The following is a 10,221-nucleotide window of genomic DNA, read 5'->3' as shown; positions in this document are numbered from 1 at the left end:
GTTTGAGACTGTATGCAGAGAGATCAACCAATAGACCATTCTCCAAAATGGAATGGTATTCCCAGTTGTCTTTTGTTGCTGGTGTGGAAACCTAAACACGATTTGGGTATATTTTAGAACGCAAAAATGCATTTTTGAACTGTGCATTGAGACTTAGGGTCGATTATTAAAACATAGTTTAGACAAAGTTTAACAAAACCGCGTTCTAAGCCATTTTCAATATTGCCAACAATCATATCTAAATATTGTCTGCTGCCGATGGTAACAAGAAGGTTTTCATTCCAGACTAGACAGCAATTTTTCTTCTTAAAATATACCACTTATAAATATAAACAGATTTGGAGGTCCACTGATTGTCTTAAGCAGCGGTGTAAGGGCCGATTTACACGGTGCGATTTTTGTCGCATGCGAGAAGCTCGCGACAGGCCTAAGACATAACTTACGATTGTCGTAGCGTTTTAAAATATGTTTTAAAATGCTAGGACATTTTTTCTGACGTACACAATAATCGTAAATCATGTTGTGGGCCTGTCGTAAGCCGTTGTCGCATGTGACAAATCGTACGGTGTAAATCGGCCCTAAGTTAGACTTTGTTTAAATAACTGGCCGATATCAAGCATGTCAGATATGTGGATGCGAGAAATTCCAGCATCCAGATTTTTCCTGTTCCTCTGGCACAATATCCGATCATGACCCATTCTTGGACACTGTTTTGTATCAAGCTGAACAAGAGTTTACAGGTATGAAGATTCTTGCTCCTTGGGTACTACTAATTAAACTGTTTGGTACTCGAACTGAGTTCATTCCATTTGATTTCAAAAGCTCACCCAATCAAAACAGGGTTTTTCAGGTCAATGTCATCCAGCCTCGTACATGTATGTAACCCACTTGAACAAAGTTAATCCAATCAATAGTTTGTCATTTGGTGAGGTGAGTTCAATTATTTCGATTTGTCGTGGGTGAGATTCTGTTTTTTACTGTAAACTAGAATTAACGAGGTCTCTAATATTTTGTTTGTAGACAGCCAGATGGTGTTTATTGGAAAGACCAATGTCCAAATCCGTAAAGAAGATTTTGATTATGCGAAGGCAGGTGGCAAACCAACAACAATGGCTCTGCGGTTCGTCGATAAACTGTTTACCAAGGAGACTCTTTCAATTTCCACGGTACATGGCACAAAAGAGTTTACAGCTCTTGATCCAAAGACAATGGCTGCAATACGATGTAAGATATACTTACTATGTTGAAACAAAAGTGTTTACCGATGGCAAACGAAAATTAATGGCTAAATTTTCTTCAAAGCAGCTATTTTAGCTCGCAGAAACCATTCTTAAGTGTTTTTGATTATGCGTAGCCAAGTTAAAATGAATGCCAACCTTGAGAATGTCAGGCCGACCTTTTCAAGTTCTCCCATTGACTTAGTGTGGCTTATTTTTCTCTTAAAATTTAATCGATTTTTATCTCACTGCAGTGATCCAGAAGCATTTAAGAATAAAAAAGTCACTAAATTTTTAGTCAAAGTCCCATGACACTGCCCCTTTAACTCAGCCGTTTCCTCGTGTGTGTGATGAGATTTTGGTGAGGTTTTCGATGTTTGATATTGTCCTCGTGCTTATCAGGTCATATAACAGGCTATGTTTAGTAATGAGATATTGTTTCTTTTTAGGTGAAGTGACTTCATCATTTTCCTATCAGTGCCGCAATACAGAGCAGATGAATCGCATGCGGGATCAGTGCAAAATAAGTATAGGAAAGCGCTGCCAAAACCTGAGGAAGACTCAGGGGAAAAAGGACCGAAGAAATTTGGACGCACAAGTTTCCATTTCCTTTATGGCCAATGAGTCAGGGGCACCCAACGTCAATTTTTGGAAAATATCTGTTCGAAAGACGATTTGAGATCTAGAATTTTCGGAACATTTGTTATAAAATTTCTTGCTTGCCTCCCTGTAAGTTTTGATCCCTATAATTTTCGGATCACTAGACTTTCAGCTAGCAAATCCGAACAGATGAAAAATTGTTAGGGGATAAAAATATGCCAATATCTACCGTTTAATACCAAAAAACGTTTAACAATGGTATGTTAAGTGGTTTTGATCCATATTCTCTTTGGGTGCCCCTGACGAGTGTGTTCCTGAGCATGTGGTTGGCAACTGCCGGATTTACTAATCGTTCATAGTGCATGCATGAGTAAACTCAAACTTATGTCTACTTTCCACTAGCAATTGCTGTAAATTAACAATCTTTAATTTCCTTCTCTTAACTTCAGTCATAAAAAATATCCTTGGATAACATTTATATTAAATAAGTATTCTAACGGAATTGTCAGGCGGTGGTTCTACGAACAGTTATATTTCTTATGCAAGCAAAATTTCCCCACGTTACATTACAAGCAGCAGTCAAGGGTTCAATTCATTTGATGAAGGGACTTATGGAAATGGTAACAATTGTAAAATTCCGTGATTAGTATCAAAGGTTTGACTTTTCGAAAATATTTCTCTAAATCTTAACATGGAGAAGTATCAATATCACCCCAAGTAGAAAAGACCCGGAGTATCATAGCACATCTAGCAGAACTTACACGTTACAACAAACAAACGAAGAGAAATCTGAGTGATTATGAAAACGGAGGCGCATTACCAAACCCAAACCAAGACAGATAACGAAAATACCTTGCTGAATTGGACATCAGCCACGTGTCGTCAACGGTTGTTGTTCCCATACATATTGCGGGAGAGCTTGAATCTGTGGTTGGGCTTTTCCTTCTTGTAGCTCAAAGGGCCAAAATTAAAAAAAATACCCTACCGCTGGAACTGCACAGCATTACTTGGGCAGCATATAGGGGAAAAAAACATGCTAATATGATTAAATAGGCAAACGATAGCACACAAAAACATGGCGGGGGACGAATGCAGGAACACTGACAAGTGGAAAGCATGCCAACGCAGAGTGTGAAGCACATTAATTAACACAGTGAAAATAGATCATGCACAGAGCACGAGAAAAATGGACGCGTAATTCTCAAGCCAAGAAGCTCAACGGACTGCTTGTAGTTTACGTTGATAAAGCCATTTGAATTCCTCATGTTGAAAGAATTAATGTCCGCTTGTGGTTTGTGTGACGTTTTGCGTGTCTCATCTTTTGTATACAGCCTTGAACCCAGGCTCTCTCTCATTTGAGAACAGAGAGAGCCTGGGCGTGATGCATAGTTGTTTACAGATGGACAAAGGTTTTTATTAATCTTTTACTGTGTATTTGGAGGGTTTAGCGAAAGAAGAGCATTTCAACAAGTTTTGAAGGTGCCAAGAAATTACGCAAAACTACTCTTGGTTCCTTTGCCCAGGCCAGGGCGTTAATTAAGCTTGTCATGAACATAAACGTGGGAATTTGGATATCCAGGCTTGATGACTGATTGCTAAGGATCAGTGGCTGATTGGATACGTCATGTTGTTTTTTCGGGGGTAATAAAAATAAATTCACAAAGTAACAAATATCGAGCATCTCACTGTAGGACCGAGTTCTTTAGTTCTTCAGTATATTTTCTGTAGTATGTGTACGCTTTGTCCAAAAATCACTGCAATTGTAGCGGTTTTGCGGAATTCCATTGCTCTTTCGTTCCACTAAGTGAGCACGACTTTTTGCTGATATTTCGCTTGTCCGAAATTTCGCTGATATTTCGTTTCCTTTAGCGCGAATTTTCGTTGATATTTCGCTTCTTCAATTTTTCGAAGCCCTGAGCGAAATTTTGTTTTATCTTACGAAATTTCGCCGACTTCCATGAAATTTCGCATGTCAAATGTGCGAAATTTCCAGCGAATCTTCGACGAATTTCGTCGAAATTCGCTCTCATTACTTTTGCACAGTACTGTAGCACTCGTTTACTGATTAAGTCTCAGCGCTTGTTTCAGTGATTAGGTCGAAGCACTCTTTCAAAAATTTTAGCTGTCAATTTGCGGTTAGCTTAACTACACTTTTTAAGAGACCGTCTGAGGAATATAGCACTAGCTCGTTTACTGATTAAGTGTAAGCGCTTGTTTTGGTGATTAGGTCGAAGCACTCTGGAAAATCAGTTTTAGCTTTCAATTTACGGTTTGGTTAACTACACTTTTTATGAGATCGTCTGAAGAATATAGCACTCGTTTACTGATTAAGCCTAAGCGCTTGTTTCAGTGATTAGGTCGAAGCACTCTTTCAAAAATTTTAGCTGTCAATTTGCGGTTAGCTTAACTACACTTTTTAAGAGACCGTCTGAGGAATATAGCACTAGCTCGTTTACTGATTAAGTGTAAGCGCTTGTTTTGGTGATTAGGTCGAAGCACTCTGGAAAATCAGTTTTAGCTTTCAATTTACAGTTTGGTTAACTACACTTTTTATGAGATCGTCTGAAGAATATAGCACTCGTTTACTGATTAAGCCTAAGCGCTTGTTTCAGTGATTAAGTCGAAGCACTCTTTTCAAATATTAGCTTTCAATTTGCGCTTTGGTTAACTACACTTTTTATGAGATCGTCTGAACATTATAGCACTCGTTTGCTGATTAATTAAGCATAAGCACTTGTTTCAGTGATTATATATTTATCACGTTCTTAAGGCACTAAAACCACTGTCGAGCCACCAAGCCACTCTTACATATCTACTTCGCTTTAAAGGCACTAAAAACACTGCCGAGCCAGCGAGCCGCCGAGCCACTCTGTTATATATCTACCTAGTTCTTAAGGCACTAAAACCACTGCCGAACCGGAGCGCCGCTGAGCCACTCTTCTATATATCCCTTTCTCGTTCTTTCATCACTGAGCATAACTGACGAGCCGACGAGCCACTTGAGAGAGATAGACCTTGAAAAGTGGCCCTGTATTCTGTAGTTGCTCACGCGACTGCCGAGCCGGCAAGCCAGCCCAAATAATAAACCGGAAAAATTGGCCCTGTATTCTGTAGTTGCTCCCAAAAACAGTTGCTAAAGATTTCCACTTGCATATGGAAACAAAAAAGAAGTACTCATACTGGAATTTCAGTCTTTAATTTACAATATACAATTTCAAAAACAGTTCACAAAGATTTCCACTCGTCTACCGCACAAATGTGTTCATCAGCTTGCGCCTTTGTTTTCAGTCCCTAATAGGTTACATATATATATATATCTTACATCATTCAAAAATAAAGAAAACAAATCCTCGTTTCTATGCATATATCTCCACAAAAATTCTGCCAAATAGGTAGAAAATAGATGTTTTGTAACTCCAAATTTCGGTAGTTTGCATTTGGCTTGTCTCCAGTGACCTTCGATTTTGTTGGTGTTGTCGCCATTTTCACTTACAAATTCTTTTGAGTGGTTAACTGTTCTGTGGATATAACCATGTTCCTCCAGATTACAATACGCTTTCCAGCAGTCTGATACAATAATTGTACCTGGCTCAATCCATTTCTGAATAATAGGCAACAGTGTTGCTTCATCTCTTCTCTCAACTGCCACTAGGAAACATTTCCTGCTGTCTTCCTCTATACTGCCGAATACCCATTGCCCATCCACATGATGTCCTTGATGATACTTCCTTTTCCCAAACTTGCTTTCATCAATCTGCACAATCTTTCCCTCTCCCCCTATTCTCTCACTATTTTCGAGCAGAGTGATTTCACATACTAGCTAGCTCGTGTTTTACCTGTGCCTGATCAAGGTCTTGACACCACCAATACGTCTGTTTAAGAATCTCTTCTAATGCCATCTTCCTTTTTTCAAACCAGCTTCCTTTCCTGATACAAATCTCCGCCTTGTGCCCTTTTCTTGCCTTCTACATTCCCACTTGAACAAATCGAATCGATCCTCGCATCCTGCCAAGCCCGTTTCACAATCACAGATGGGACACAAACGTTCTTTTGCCATCAGACCTTCCTCCATGAACCAGTCAATCAACATCTCTTTATCTACCATAAACGGCACTAAGTCATTGTACCGCCACTTCTTGTGTTGGTTGTTTCGGCCATAGCTTCCTGTTTCCAAAATTCCGCACTGCGTTGCTTCCTCCACTTTACCTTTCGGAACTTCTGGAATGGTTTCACCAATTGCGGTGGCTTGTCAAGGCCGTTTTGATCCTATTGCAACTTGAACTGCCTTGTCAACCATAAAGTCTCTGCTTAAGAGCCAGAAGGCTCATCATGCCGGCGCTTATCTCCGGTTTCAGTAGCATGAAGCGACTAGGAGTATTTATACTCCCCCCTGGATGGGATGTTAGTCCATCGCAAGGTTACCCCCAGCATTACGCCGGTAGCCATTTATACACCTGGGTGGAGAGAGGCACCGTGAGAGTAAAGTGTCTTGCCCAAGAACACAACACAATGTCCCCAGCCAGGCCCCGAACTCGGACCACTCGATCCAGAGTCGAGCGCACTAACCATGAGGCCACCGCGCCTCCCACTCTTGTCAACCATAATTCTTAAATTTTCCTCAAAATATTCGCCTCAGCACTTTACTAAATTTGCTACCACGGACTTGAAAATAGTATGTCGCACTACAGCAAGACCCTTTCAATAGTTAGTTATTAATCTCGCATCAACTGTTTTAAATTGTTTTAAAGCGAACTGTAACACCGCGCCTCAAAGCCACTACTAATCAAAGCATGTGCTCATTTTCACGCCAGTTTTCACTGTTTTAATCTACTAGAGCGCTACCCATGAATTTATTCATCTTGTAACGTTGCACACTGTTACTGTATTGTTTCCATGGAAAGTGATCTCAACTTCACAATCGGTAATTTTAACACGCGGCTAAATAAAGCGACTAATGGAAAGCCGTTTTTATTTTCCGCTTGTCACATTTCTTTGTTTATGTTTACGCCGGCATACTTATAAAACAACTGTTATAAACAACGTTAATTTTCATTATCATATAATCTCCGTTCACAAAAGCAAACCTGCCCGACATGAAAGCAATCGCATATCAATTCGCCCTTCAAATTCCTTGAAACACTATGCATCCTCCTTTGTTCTTTTTAATTTACCAATTGGTCACAAATAAAAACACAATACTGATGGATTTTCACTATTTATATAGCTTTTAATCTTGCTGTGAGTCACTTCTAAATTTCTTTCTAAAGCCAACCTTACACCCACAATTAATTTTCTCACATTATTTGACCCATCATCCGATACATGGATTAAATGAAAGTTCCCAAAGGACTCCTAATTACTGACTCTTTTGCAAAGACGTGTGTGCGTGACATACTATTGGTCAATGCTGTTATGCGACACAATGCCATATTTACTTTCAATAGCAAGCCTGCCTTTTCGTTGGTCCAAATATAACTTACACAAACTTTAAACCACAGCTTTCCACTGACCACGCTTCACTCAACATCACCAGCTCGATCGTGATCACAATTGTTTTAACATTCAATCCAACTGCTTCGGCATGTATGCGCTTTTGAAACTGAACAAACAGAACGAACAGACGTGGGTGAATATGCAAAAGAGATTGAATAAGGTGCAATTTCCTTACGACAGACTTTTTAGTTCAGATGTGCGCAACTTTGTTAAAAACAAAGCTCTTTCTGTTGGTAGTTGCGAAGGCTATTTTGTCCCATCGCTTTTAACAACTACGGCCTTCGTTCTGGCGTCCAATCAAGCAACAGTGCAGACATTAACGCACAGTCAGCCACTGAATATATTATAATCGGTCTATAATTATTTGTTGGATATCCAGGAACAGGTAAATTCCCTGAATTCTCGTTACCTACAATTGCTAGTAATCTTTTCATGTAACACAGTGCATTGATCATTCCAATTCCATTTTCACAACCAGCACTATTATAGTCTGTAGCTAGAACTTTCTGATTATATATTATGCTTTTCAATCATAACAGGAAAATCGTCTGCAATCCAGTATGCAGCGCAGGATCCCCTAGAACATTCAGATTTGACAGCATCCATCATCAACAAAACGACGTCCTCTGGTCTTACCAAACTACTAGCATCGCAGAGAAAAGGGTTTATTCTATCGTCTCAAGTGTTCGATGTGCTAAACAAACTAATGAAATCTGATGATGATAACACGACCGGCGATATCCAGTTGCTGTGTAAGCTGTTTTCAGGAGAACGATCCTCCTACAATTACTCAACAGAGGAGACCCGGATAATCCAAGCGAACACACCTTTCAGTATTCTAGGATCCACACAACTGCTAAACGCCGCTAAATTGATCGCCAAAATGGATCAAGGCCACGGTCTTATTGATAGGATGCTGATCGCCACCCCACTGGCATTGAGACCGAAGCTAACAGAAATGAAAAGTGCTAAACAACAGCTTCAAACTGAAGTAGTTGAAGACTTCGCCGAGTGCTTCAAAAATATCACTGACACCTCCCTGGAAATACGATTCCACTTCAGCGACGATGCGCAGCAACTCCTGAGAGACAACACTGACCAATTTGTCACTGAAGTAAATGATGCCATCAGAGAAGGGAAATTTCCTCCGAAGTCAAAACTCCCGGAGCTGGTGCCTAGAATTGCGACAGCCCTGCATGTGTTCAGCCATGCAATGGCCGAATTGTTAGCAGGTGTGCCAGCAACATCACCATCAGCAGAAATTCAGAAATCCACCTTAGAAACAGCAACAGACTTTGTAAATCACCTAGAGAGCCAGAAAAGCACTCTGTGTCACGTAAGTTACACTTCACACATTTAATGAACAATTTATATTACGTACAGTATATTACGTTTATAACAAATCTACAGTAATAACCAAAGTATAGATTTTAAAATTGTGTAATCTCGGCTAATTTTCATTTTGCACTAAAACCAAACTGTGTAACAGCACCCTCTGAACCCCAATTCCGTTCCCTTCCCACACAGACACCAAACATAAAACATCTTATGAAGAATATAAATAAACAAACTTACATAAATTATATGCTCATTTTCAGTTCTTAAAGGAAATAATGAACGCCGCTTGCAATAAGACAGTTGAACAGCCTACAATGCAGACCATCCGCAACGAGATTCTCCTATCTCAAGGGCCAGCTGTATCCTTCAGAAGCTTCAAGCACGGAAAGAGATCCCACAAACATATATCGGGAGCAGAATACACCACAGCCACACAGTCCCTGCAGCAGGACGGATTTGGTGGGCTAATAGAATTCAGCGTTGCAAGAGCCCAAGCAAAGTCATCAAGTCAAAACCGAACCCATGGCTAGGCACAACTGCAGTTAAGGACACTGATTTCGATAATGCTTTCTCTAAAGCCATACACAGTGACATTTCGGCTCCTATGAGGGCTTATTTACAAAGTAATCACTACCTTCCATCATACGTTTCCCACAAATTAATAATGCCAGTGATCGAAAATTGAAAGATTTTAAAACCCTACACTGTATATTTTGAAATTAATTACATGTATCTTAAATTTGTTGAACCCTCTCAATGTTTCATTTACCATTTGTGCATGCGTTTCACAACATTGAATTTGAAAAGTTGCTGTTATTTACTTGGAGTTCAAAACTATAGAAAATGTGTGTTTGCTTTCACCAAATAAACCACTTACGGAATCCATAAATGACTTGTATTAATTTTATTCAACCGCAGGAAAGCGTAACTGTGGGAGCAGCAGTTTTACCCCCATTTCATATACTTGCTTTTTCCACTGCGGGAGTGCAGGAGTGCGGGAGCAGTAGTTTTACACCCATTTCATATACTTGCCTTTTCCACTGCGGGAGTGTGGGAGCAGTAGTTTTATCCCCATTTCATATTCATCCTTTTTCCACTGCAGGAGTGCGGGAGCAGCAGTTTTCCCCCCATTTCATATTCATCCTTTTTCCACTGCGGGACTGCAGGAGCAGTAGTTTTATCCTCATTTCATATTCATCCTTTTTCCACTGAGGGAGTGCGGGAGTGCAGGAGCAGTAGTTTTATCCCCATCTCATATTCATCCTTTTTCCACTGCGGGACTGCGGGAGCAGTAGTTTTACCCACATTTCAGATTCATCCTTTTTCCACTGCGGGAGTGCGGGAGCAGTAGTTTTATCCCCATTTCATATTCATCCTTTTCCCACTGTGGGAGTGCGGGACTGCGGGAGCCATAGATTACCAGCTCAAACTTTCATCGACTTCGGGACTGCAGGAGCAAGCGTTCAATGTCACGCAATTGTGGCCGGGTATTCTGAAGTTGCTCTGAAATGCAGACATGTACAAATGTTAAATCGTGAAATATCTGTTAAGGCTTCCATGGAATTATGAGAAA

At 40.2% G+C, this 10,221-nt stretch overlaps 1 pseudogene; it reads left to right on the top strand.

Annotated features, from left to right (window-relative positions):
* LOC138011078 (uncharacterized) overlaps nt 1–9,333 on the top strand; it is a 13,536-nt pseudogene extending 4,203 nt beyond the window's left edge.
* The last annotated feature ends 888 nt before the right edge of the window (nt 9,334–10,221 follow it).

The sequence above is a fragment of the Montipora foliosa genome, chromosome 7 (genome assembly GCF_036669935.1).
Source record: "Montipora foliosa isolate CH-2021 chromosome 7, ASM3666993v2, whole genome shotgun sequence".
Classification (NCBI taxonomy): domain Eukaryota; kingdom Metazoa; phylum Cnidaria; class Anthozoa; order Scleractinia; family Acroporidae; genus Montipora; species Montipora foliosa.
This window is presented reverse-complemented; position numbering and strand designations above follow the sequence as displayed.